The sequence below is a fragment of the Neophocaena asiaeorientalis genome, unplaced genomic scaffold (genome assembly GCF_003031525.2).
Source record: "Neophocaena asiaeorientalis asiaeorientalis breed wild unplaced genomic scaffold, Neophocaena_asiaeorientalis_V1.1 scaffold138, whole genome shotgun sequence".
Taxonomy (NCBI): domain Eukaryota; kingdom Metazoa; phylum Chordata; class Mammalia; order Artiodactyla; family Phocoenidae; genus Neophocaena; species Neophocaena asiaeorientalis.
In genome coordinates, this window is record NW_020172632.1 from 5,096,709 (window position 1) to 5,109,112 (window position 12,404).

At 37.9% G+C, this 12,404-nt stretch overlaps 1 protein-coding gene across 5 annotated transcripts in view; it reads right to left on the bottom strand.

The window, feature by feature from the left end:
* The window catches only part of TUT4 (terminal uridylyl transferase 4), a 135,218-nt gene that overhangs the window by 122,645 nt on the left and 169 nt on the right, over nucleotides 1–12,404 (bottom strand). For all 5 annotated transcript variants that reach the window (XM_024739266.1, XM_024739265.1, XM_024739264.1 and 2 more), the window contains exon 2: nucleotides 12,160–12,316. The gene's annotated coding sequence lies outside the window, so the exon portion shown is untranslated. The remainder of the gene's footprint in view (nucleotides 1–12,159; nucleotides 12,317–12,404) is intronic.

Sequence of the window (12,404 nt, forward strand, 5' to 3'; positions counted from 1 at the left end):
CCAAATCAAAGGTAAAGACTTTTGGTAGAATGTGCAAGTATAAGAAATGAAATAAAAACAGCGAGTAAGTTTTGTGCAGTGTTTTCCCTGTTCTGGTAAGAATGAAATATATATGTACAAGCTATGAAATTTGAGCAATTCCACGTAAGAGTTAAATAATCATATATTTGCATTTAAATCTGGCATTGCAAAACAAAGTTGAACAGTAAAATTCATGCTTATTTAACAATTTTAATGTTCTTTATTTACAATGACATTAAAAAGGAAATAAAACGAGCTGAGAGTAAGATCAAAGAAGAAGGAAAAAAACTTGATGTTTTTGTAACTTTAACAGCACTTTTTTTCCTGCATTTTGAACTAGGGACCCTGCATTTTTATTTTGCACTAGGCCCTGCAAATTATGTAACTGTGCTTTTATTTGCTCAGGTAAAAAAATATAAATCTGGAATTAGTTTTAACAAAGACTAATTTTCAACATTCACATATAAGGTGCTCAGTTAAAAGCTGGAGATACAAAGATAAATAATAGGCTCATGTCTAAAAGGGGAGATAGTCATATAAACAAAATGACAATATTATGTGACACATGCTAAGGAAACCCTGAGGAAAGAGCCGAAGAAAAAGGCTTCTACATGGAGATAATATTGAGCTGAGAAAGAATTTCTCACTTAAGAGAAGGAGTAAGACAAGATTTGTATGTATTAGACAAAATATATTTCTAAAACTCTGACAGGTTTTGTAGGATGTAAAATAGCATGCATAATGATGAATACAGGAGATGAACTGGGAATGTAAATTGGTACACATATTTGTACACCAACTCAAGTTTAGACTTTAGCAAAGAGAAGCCATAGATGATAAGCAGAAGAGTAGCACAATTTCTGCTTTAGATTAACTTCTGCAGAACAGGAAGACAGAGAAGAGAGGAAAAGGAGATGTCACTGAAGTAAACAAGAATAGTTATCAATAATAGTAAAAAGTATTAAAAGGTTATTTAGGGGCTTCCCTGGTGGCGCAGTGGTTGAGAGTCTGCCTGCCGATGCAGGGGACACGGGTTCGTGCCCCAGTCCGGGAAGATCCCACATGCCGCGGAGCGGCTGGGCCCGTGAGCCATGGCCACTGGACCTGTGCATCCCGAGCCTGTGCTCTGCAACGGGAGAGGCCACAGCAGTGAGGGGCCCGCGTACCACAAAAAAAAAAAAAAAAAAAAGGTTATTTAGGGCCTTAACACAAGCAATTTTAGTGGGATTGCAGAGAGGGAAAAGTTGTGTTAAAGTTAAATGGGTTTCTTCCCAGAAGATGCTTCAATATCCTAATAAGCACTGTAAATCTCTAAAAGTGAGATCTAATTTGCAACATTTCCCAGATTTATTTGACTAAAGAAACATTTTTTGCCAGGACCACCTATCAGCATCTCAAAGGACTGTGAGGAACACAAGTTTTATAACATTGTTCTATGAAACAGAAGGCCAACACTGACTGAGAAAGGCAGAGGGCAGTAGAGGGCTTAAGGCCAGGGTAAAACAATACTAAATGTGAGAAACAGGAAAGAAATCTGACTAAAATACTGCCCAACTGTGTTAAAGACCTAACTACATATATAACACACCAGTCTACTAGTTTATACAATTTACAGATATTTAAGTTCATACTGGGTAGGGGACTGACAGAATGAATATTTCAATAGAGTAAGCAAACACAACAGTAATGGTACTGGTGAGGGGGAAGGATAAAGCCCAAAAGAGGTTATATACAAAGAGATTAGGGATAGATGAGAAAACTAAAGAAATGAGAAAGATGCACATACAGATATTAAGGAGATTTTGGTCAGAAGTAGAACCATTTTTGAACGATATGAGTAGGTGTGTCAAGGAAGGTAGAGTTGAATACCACTGGAATACAGAAATTAAGGAAAAATAAAGTTAAGATGTTAGGTAACCTTCAGTATTATGCTTCCAACTGCCTGATATGACATCAAAATTATACCAAAGTATCAGTGAACATAAGGGAGTGACATAGAGGTTCCTAGATTGAAATAACAAAGTCAGGTAAGAAACAGCCAGTAGGGCACCAGTCTTTTTTTTTCTTTGAATTTTTAAATTTAATTTTATTTATTTTTTTATACAGCAGGTTCTATTAGTCATCGATTTCATACACATCAGTGTATACATGTCAATCCCAATCACCCAATTCATCACACCACCAACCCCACCACCCTGCCGCCTTTCCCCCTTGGCAGTATGACACCAGTCTTAAAAGAAGAAGAATTTTAGAGGAGTATAGAAGAATAGACAGACACTATATAGAAAAACATGGATCTGGTTTTCTGGCTTTGAGGAAGGAGGTGTGAAGGGAACAAGCTACAAACCCCCTAGAGGATTCAGAATAATGGCTCTCAATCATTTTTCTAACCCATCTGAGAAACAGAATACACGGCCAACAGAAATAAAGAGGAACACAAGAATGGGAGGTGGGAGAGGCTAGCTGTGAGTGGTTTAAAAGACCTTCCAAAGTGATTATGAAACACCTTCCTAAGGAGGTGTACCTCTCATATAATGAAAATCACTGGTTTAAAACTGGTACTATCACAGAAAGCTTAAATACAAGTTCCAAACACTAACTACTTTTTACCTGTATGACAGAATTCAAGACACTGTCTCATACCATAAGTTCCTACAAAAAGTCCTGGAGCCCTTACAAATTTTTCAATTTAAAAAAAAGATTTGTTTAAATAGACATTTCTCCAAAGAACACATTCAGATGGCCAAGAAGCACATGAAAAGCTGCTCAACATCACTAATTATTAGAGAAATGCAAATCACAACTACAATGAGGTATCACCTCACACCAGTTAGAATGGGCAGCATCAGAAAATCTACAAACAACAAATGCTAGAGGGTGTGGAGAAAAGGGAACCCTCTTGCACTGTTGGTGGGAATGTAAATTGACACAGCCACTATGGAGAACAGTATGGAGGTTCCTTAAAAAACTAAAAATAGAATTACCATATGACCCAGCAATCCCACTACTGGGCATATACCCAGAGAAAACTGTAATTCAAAAAGACACATGCACCCCAATGTTCACTGCAGCACTATTTACAACAGCCAGGTCACAGAAGCAACCTAAATGCCCATTGACAGATGAATAGATAAAGAAAATGTGGTACATATACAAAATGGAATATTACTCAGCCATAAAAAGGAATGAAATTGGATCATTTGTAGAGACGTGGATGGATCTAGAGACTGTCATACAGAATAAGTCAGAAAAAGAAAAACAAATATCATATATTAATGCATATATGTGGAACCTAGAAAAATGGTACAGGTGAACCAGTTTGCATAGCAGAAATAGAGACACAGATGTAGAGAACAAATGTATGGACAACAAGGGGGAAAAGTGGTGGTGGGGGATGGTGGTGTCATAAATTGGGAGACTGGGATTGACATATATACTCTAATATGCATAGAATGTATAACTAATAAGAACCTGCTGTATAAAAAAATTAAATAAAATTAAAAAATTTTTTAAAAACAGGTTTGTTTTGAAGATACAGTATCAGCTAATATATGCCTAACATGCCCATTCATTTATCTTTTCACATCTGTAAAGTTAACAGTCTTGCAGTATTTCCACTTTATATATTAATGAGGCACCCTGAGTGTATGACTTGCCTAAAATGACACAAATGGGATTGGTTTATGACAAAAAAGAAGAGACATATTTTTTGGTTCAATAGGCACTAAGGTATGTCCTTAGCCTAAACCAGCAGTTCTCAAACTTTCTGACCTCAGGATGCATTTATACTCCTAAAAATTACCAAGAATCCCAAGAACTTTTGTTTATGTAAGTTATAGCCATTAACACTTCCATCATTAGATATTAAAACTGAGAAATTTTTCAAATACAAAATACACTATTAACTCATTCTATGAGGCCAGTATTGCCTTAATACCAAAACCAGACAAAGACGTTACGAGAAAACTATACACCAATGTGTCTTACGAATACAGATGCAAAATCCTCAACAAAATACTAGCAAACCAAATTCAGCAACAAAAAGTTATACACCAGGATCAAGTGTATTCTATACCAGGAATGCAAGGTTGGTTCAATATGAAAATCAATCAATGTAATACACCATATTAATAAAATAAAGGACAAAAACCACACAGTCATCTCGAGTGACACAAAAAAAGTATTTGATAAAATCTAATGCCCTTTTACAATAAAAACACTCAACAAATTAGGAATCAAAAGAAACTTTCCTCAATCTGACAAAAAACCCACATGTGACATCATACTTAATGGTGAAAGACTAAATGTTTTCTCCCTTAAGAACAGAAACAAGGATATGTTGTCTTCACGGTTTTTTTAACATTTATCTATTTATTTATTTATTCATTTTGGCCACGTGGCTTGCAGGATCTTAGTTCCCTGACCAGGGATTGAACACGGGCCGCAGAAGTGAAAGCACCGAGTCCTAACCACTGGACCTCCAGGGAATTCCCTGTTGTCTTCACTTCTCTTCGACACTGTACCAGCCAGGGCAATTAGGCAAGAAAAAGAAATAAAAAGCATCCAGACTGGAAAAGAAGAAGTAAAACTATCTATATTTGCAGATGACATGATCCCATATGTAGAAAATCCTAAGGAATCCTCAAAAAACCTGTTAGAGCTAATAAATTAGTCCAGCAAGATTACTATCCAAGATCAATATACAAAAATCAATTGTACTTCTACATACTAGCAATGAACAGTCCAGAAGTGAAGTCAAGAAAACAATTCCAGGGCTTCCCTGGTGGCGCAGTGGTTGAGAGTCCGCCTGCCGATGCAGGGGACGTGGGTTCGTGCCCCGGTCCGGGAAGATCCCATATGCCGCGGAGCAGCTAGGCCCATGAGCCATGGCCGCTGAGCCTGCGCATCCGGAGCCTATGCTCTGCAACGGAAGAGGCCACAACAGTGAGAGGCCCGCGTACCGCAAAAAAAAAAAAAAAACAATTCTATTTACAATTGGTACTGTAAATTATACCTCAAAGAAAAAGAAAAATACACTATTACACATTCCAATACCATCAAAGTAATAACAAAAGAAGTACAAGATTTTCTTCAAAAATTGACAAGTGGATCCTAAAATGCACACGGAATGCAAGGGACTCAGAACAGCCAAAAACAATCTTGAAAAGGAAAAGTTAAGTTGGAGAACTCACAACTTCAACTTCGATTTCCCAATTTCAAAACTTCTACAAAGCTACAGTAATCAAGACTGGGTGGTAGGACTTCCCCGGTGGTGCAGTGGTTAAGAATCCGCCTGCCAATGCAGGGGACACGGGTTCAAGCCCTGGGCCGGTAAGATCCCACATGCCGTGGAGCAAATAAGCCCGTGTGCCACAACTACTGAGCCTGCGGTCTAGAGCCCACGAGCCACAACTACTGAGCCCATGTGCCGCAACTACTGAAGCCCTCACGCCTAGAGCCTGTGCTCCCCAACAAGAGATGCCACCGCAACGAGAAGCCCGCGCACCACAAGGAAGAGGAGCCCCCACTCGCCACAAATAGAGAAAGCCCACGCACAGCAACAAAGACCCAACGCAGCCATAAATAAATAAATAAATAAAAGAAAAAAAAGGAAAAAAGACTGGGTGGTACTGGCATAAGGACAGACATACAAATCAATGGAGAATCCAGAATCAATTGAGAAGCCAGCAACAGAGATTTTTACGGTCTACTGATTTTCAACAATGACACCAAGATCATTCAACAAGGGAAAGAATAGTCTTGTGAATAAATGGTGCTAGGATAACTGGATAGCCACATGCAAAAGAATGAAGTTGGACCTCTGCCTCACACCACATTCAAAAATTAACTAAAAATGGATCAAAAACCTAAATGTAAAAGCTAAAACTATAAAACTGTTAGAAAAAAACACAGGTGTAGATCTTTGTAATTTTGGCTTATATCTCTTGGATATGACTCCCAAAGCGCAAGAAGAAATAGATAAATAGGACTTTATCAAAATCTAAAACTTGGGTGCTTAAAAAAACATACTCAAGAAAATGAAAAGAATTAAATGGCAGTTCCTCAAAAACTAAACATAGATTTACCACACGATCCAGCAATTCCACTTCTGGGTACATTTCCAAAGAACAGAAAGCAGGGACTCAAACAGATATCTGTACACCCACAGCCACAGCAGCAGTATTCACAATAGCCAAAAGGCAGAAGCAACCAAAGTGTCTATCAACGGATGAATGGATAAACAAAATATGGTATATAAATACAACAGAACATTATTCAGCCTTAAAAAAGAAGCAAATTCCGACACATGCTAAAACGTGGAAGAACCCTGAAGACACTGTGCTAAATGAAGTAAGTCACAAAAGAACAAATATTATATGACTCTAATTACATACAGTAGTCAAATTCATAGAAACAGAAAGTAGAATGATGGTTGCTAGGGGCTGAGGGGAGGGGGGAATGAGGAGTTACTGCTTAAGGGCACAGAGTGTTAGTTTGGGAAAAAGGAAAAAGTTCTGGACATGGATGGTGGTGATGGTTGCACAACACTGTGAATATACACTTAAAAATGGTTAACATGGTAAATTTTATGTTATATATATATTTTGCCAAATTTTTTAAATTTAAAAAAAGAAAATGAAAAGATAACCCACAAAATGGGAGAACATTTTTGCATATCATTTATCTGATAAGGTTCTAGTACGTAGAATATATAAAGAACTCTTACAATTCAACAATAAAAATAATCTAATTTTTTTAATGAACAAAGGATTTAAATAGACATTTCTCCAAATAAGATATACAAATAGGCAACAGACACATGAAGAGATGCTTAACATCATTAGTCATTAGGGAAGTGCAAATCAAAACCACAATGAGATACCACTTCACCAGCTAGGATGGCAATAATTTAAAAGATGGACAATAACAAGTGTTGGTGAGGATGTGGAGAAATTAGAACCCTCATACATTACTAGCGAAAATATAAGATGGTGCAGCCTCTCAGGAAAATAGTTTGGCAGTTCCTCCATAAAGTTAAACATAAATGTATCAAAACACTCAGCAATTCCACTCCTGGGTATATATCCAAGAGAAATGAAAACATACATCCTCACAAAAACTTTTACATGAATGTTCAAAGAAACATTATTCATAATAGCCAAAAAGTGGAAATAACCCAAATGTCTATCAAATGATGAATGGATAAACAAAATGTGGTATCTCTATAGAATACATTCCACAGAATGTAGTATTATTCAGCCATAAAAAGGAATGAAGTGCTAATACATGATGTATTATGGACGAACCTTGAAAACATTATGCTTAGTGAAAGAAGCCAGGCACAAAAAGCCACATGTTATATGACTCTATTCACATGAAATATCCAGAATAGGCAATTCCAAAGACAGAATGAGACAGAAAGCAGTTTAGTGGCTGCCAAAAGCTTGAGGTGGGGGGGATGCAGGGTGATTGCTAATGGGCACAGGGTTTCTTTTGGTAAGATGAAAATGTTCTGGAATTAAACAGTAGTGATGGTTACATAACCTTACGAATATACACTGAACTGCATGCTTTTTTTTGGTCACGTAACGCAGCATATGGGATCTTAGTTCCCCAACCAGGGATCAAACCCGTGTCCCCTGCATTGGAAGCACGGAGTCTTAACCGCCAGACTGCCAGGGAAGTCCCTGAACTGCATGCTTTAAAAAGGTGAGTTTTATGGTACTGTAAATTATATCTCAAAGAAAAAGAAAAAAAGAATACACTATTACACATTCCAATACCATCAAAGTAATAATGTTTTCACATTTATCTATCACTCTACATTCCAGATGAGAAAATGAAAGGGGAAAAGGTAAATATCTTCTTAATATTACTATGAAAACAGTTACGACTCAGAGACCCCCAAAAGGTCCCCAAACATAGTTTGAATACCGCTGACCTAAACTAACCCTCAGCACAAGACTGGAGCTATTTATAGTTAATGACCAATCAATTTTAATGTTAATTAAATTATTTAAACTACAGTGTACAGCTGAGACTGACAAAATGCAATCAGATTTCATTATCATCTTAATTCATACTTTATGTTCTTAACAAAACATTTTTTGACAACCTATGCGACTATACTGAATTTAACATCCTCTGCATACTAAATTTTGACAACCTAAGCTTAAGGTGCAACATAGTATAGTGGTTAAGAGCTCTAACTCTAGACTCAGACACCCTGAGTTCAAATCCTGACTCAGCAGCAAACTAGCTCTGAGATCTTATCCAAGGTATTTAGTCTTTCTGCAGCTACTTTCCTCACCTATAAATACTGATAATATAAAAGGAGTTGTTGCGAGGGCCGATGAATACTTCTAAGATCTTTAGCAATAAATTAATACATAGTAACTATGCAGTAAGTTACCTATTATCATTGTAAATCAAATACCCATTTAAAACAACCAGATTATTGTGTGTCTTACAAAATACCTAATTTTTGAAAATATAGATTGCTTTGTATAAAGATCAGTAGGACTTTGCTCATCTTTACTGATGAACACCGAGCTTGTATGAATCCTGCCTCTGCTTTCCAGCCCACATTCCCCAATGCCCTATGTTATTGCTTTCCAGTGGTAAACTAGAAAGCAGTCAACTAACCCAAGCCAAGGAGTGAAAACACTTCCTGTGTAACCATAACAAGGTGATTTCTCCCAGAGTTATTTTTACCTCAAAAGACTCCTCTAAGAAATTAAACATTCTTAGACAATAAGACTTGGATCACAGGATCCTCAAAGAACCAGTCTGGAATACAGCAACTAGAGAGAGGAGAAGAGAGCAGCATACAAAAGATGGCTTGACTATCCAATGAAAACAAGGGTAAATCTATTGATGGAGAAGCCAAGGAGAAAGAAATACTAAAATAGGAATCAAACAACATAATTTTAATTACAGCTCAACCACTATCCCACTTGGTGATCTCACTTTACACGATAAAAATCCAAAGGTCTTCATTTAACATACACAATAATCTTCACATCTTCCAGGTACTTCAAACCATTTCTCTCACCACTCTATCCATAACTCCTCAATTCATACCACACTGAATTTCTCACTCTCCCCTAAACACCTAGCCCTATTACAACTTACCACCTTCACACACATTATTCCTTTACTTTGGAATGGCCTCCAGTCTATCCCCTTCTCCACCTAGAAAACTCCTACTCATCCCTCAAGAGCCGGCTTCTTCCCTCTGAACTCCCATAATCTAGTGTGTTGCAATTTACCTGTACATATTATATGACTGAGTTCCCTGAAGCAAGAGGTTGTCTTCAATAATTTTATATCTCTAAAACCTAGCAATGTCTAGCATAAAGTACAAATGCAAATGTTTGAAGAAATAAATGATTAAATGATGAATGAACAAGCAACCTTAGGCAGTTTCTCCTATAAAATTGGGAGAACACTTGATACATCTGAGAAGCAACATGACATATATAATAGGAAGAACACACAGAGCTGCTTTCGATCTTTCTAACTCTATGCTCTTATGCAAATTAACCTGAGTCAGAGATTCCTCATTTATAAAACAGTTTTCATAGGGTTGTTACACTGAACAAGTGAAAAAAATACATAAACATGTCTAGCACAATGCCTGAAACAAAACAGGTAAATCTTAGTGTAAAAAAATTCTAATTTACTTAGTTCAGTGTAATTAATCTTAATTCCTCTAAGAAGAAAAAAGTCTATATATCCTGCTTTACTCCCCCTGCCTATTTGTCTTTCTAGAACTGTTCTTTTTTAGAACATATTTCTATCTGCAGTAACAATCAACTGAATTCAAGCACTTGTAGTTTATGTTAGGAAGTAACACATCTCACTGAATTTATTATATCAAAATGGTCTTTTTTTAAGGATAAACAAAATTTACTGGCATCAGCATTTACAGGTAAGTCTTATTTATAGTTTCTCTGAAACCAGAAACTTTCTGCAGAAATAAAATTCATACACCTTTGTCTACACAAAGATCCTGATTTGACATTATATGAAGAACACAACATAATTAATCCTGCTTATTGTGCATGTCAAGGTTAACTTTGAGGTCAAAAAGAGTCATCCAATTACTCTTACTAAAATGACTCTACTCTGAGAACTAATAAAAATTCTCTTTAAACAGCTTTTTATTAATCAGACATTTACAATTACAAATAAAAAATTTTATTTTAAAAGGTCTGAAATTATAATGTAGACACTATACTGTTCCAGCTACATTAACTAAAACTAAATGTAATTCTAGATGTGATTTAGGATTTACAATATTGAACTAAACTTATGTGCATCATAACATCTTGTTAGTTTATCTGTATTACTAACAACTTGACCTAGGACAATGAAAAGACTTTAATTTCCTTTTTGTATTTAGATATTTGCTAGACTTAAAACACTAAATGTCAATAACTTTCACTTCCGCTTCTGTATTATTTCAAGGAAGCTTTATTTTTTCATTTTCCACACAAGTCAAATGAAAAATTACAACCAGCAGGAAAATTTATCTAAAATAGCTCTTTTTAAAAAAGTAACTATTTTGTTTGTATTAAATATCATCTTTTTAAAGCATAAAACAACTTAAAATTCTTATCTTCCCCAAAGTATACGGTTTTTAAGAAGCACTCTTTAAAATTTGTTTATAAAAGGATCATAATACACTAGACACTAGTGAATTCATTAATTATCTTAAGCACAGTTTTCTAAAAGAATCAATATTTCAAAACTTTATAAGTTGTGACTAATCAGTACTAGGATACAATATAGTGCAGCAATTTCTAAGGAGACATACAGCGTTCTGAGCCTAAAACAAATTTCAGCGTACATTTTATTCATATACAGAACACGCTGATAGTAACAACAAAAAAAACTTTTAAAAAAAACCATCCTACAATTCACCACCCTGATACGGTATTCTCTCTAAATTATCATAACCAGTTGCAATTATCCAATTTTATTAGCTAATAGTTCTCATTATTTTAAAAACAGAAAAAGGATATGTTCCGTTTCACCAAGTGTTACACATTTCGCTACTACAAGACTGGATGGGGGGGCGATCTTTGGAAACAAAAGGTAACCTGATCCGCTCCAGCTAATTATTAAATGCATGCCAACAATACACAATTCGAATTGCACTTCTGGACACTAAGGAGATCACAAAAGGGAGTAAAACGTCAAATGTGTAAGGAACTACTTTGGTATGAAAAATATATCGAAACGAAGAAACACGGTATACCGAAACTAAGACCTCGCGCAAGGTACAAAATTCATCTGATTAAAAATCTGATAATCTTCTAAAAAGAAAGTATTTAATCAACGTTGTTAAAATAACTAATTCACCACATTCAGGTACGACTTGAAATCCCGATGATGTCTTTCTTTCAGGTCTAAATATCTCATTCTTTTACAATCCGTATACCAGAAGGACCTGAAACCTCTCGCGGAGGCGTACAACACACTCGGCGAGTGCTGTCTGTTTACAAATACGAATCTCAGTTTCCCACGTCAAAAGCGTTCATTACCACCATTCGACCGGGGGGCGGGGGAGAGAGAAGGCGGGCGAGCAAGAAGCGATATCCTCACAGACATCTCTACGTTCTCTCCTCCCGACAAGGGCGAGCCCGGAAAAAAATGTTTATTATGTATTATATGCGTGTTTGTGTATTTACATGTTATATACGTACGTCTATATCTAAGCAGGGGTGAAAGAAAAGGCACACATGACAAGGAATCATACTGGACCCCAGAAAATGTTCACTCCTATCCCGTTAACTCAAAATCCGCTGCCCGGGTCTACAGGTTTCAGCTCTGGGGCCGAGCGCCCCAGCCTCGCTGTGGAGTTCGGCCCCAAAGCTCCCCGACGCCCTCCTCAGGAAGCCCAGGCCGCCGCCCCTACCTCCCTTATCTCTGCCTTCCCCTGGGACACCCGAAGCGCATTCCGGCAAAGAAAGAAGTGTCAGGCCCCAAGAGGACAGCTGACACGGGCTCGGGCCGGGCCCGCGACACCTGCGAGCCGCAGCACCTGAGGGCGAAGAGGGGGCCGCCCGGCCTGCCTCGAGCACACCCCCTTGGGCGCCGGGTGCTGCGCCGCGGCCGGAACCTCCGTACCTGCGAGGCCCGCGAGCTACAGGCGCGCGCGGCGCCTCCTCATCTCAGTGGCTCCCGCTCCGCCTCCGCCTCCCGCTGCCGCCGTCACTGCCGCCGCCGCTGGAGGCCAGGACACGACGAGCTCAGGGCACCACCGCCATGTCCGCCGCGCCGCGAACTGCATTGTGGGGGGGAAGGGATGGGGAGGGGGAGGAGAGAGGGGGAGAGAAAGAGGAGGACCCGCTGAGGGGAGGGGGCCGAGGGAG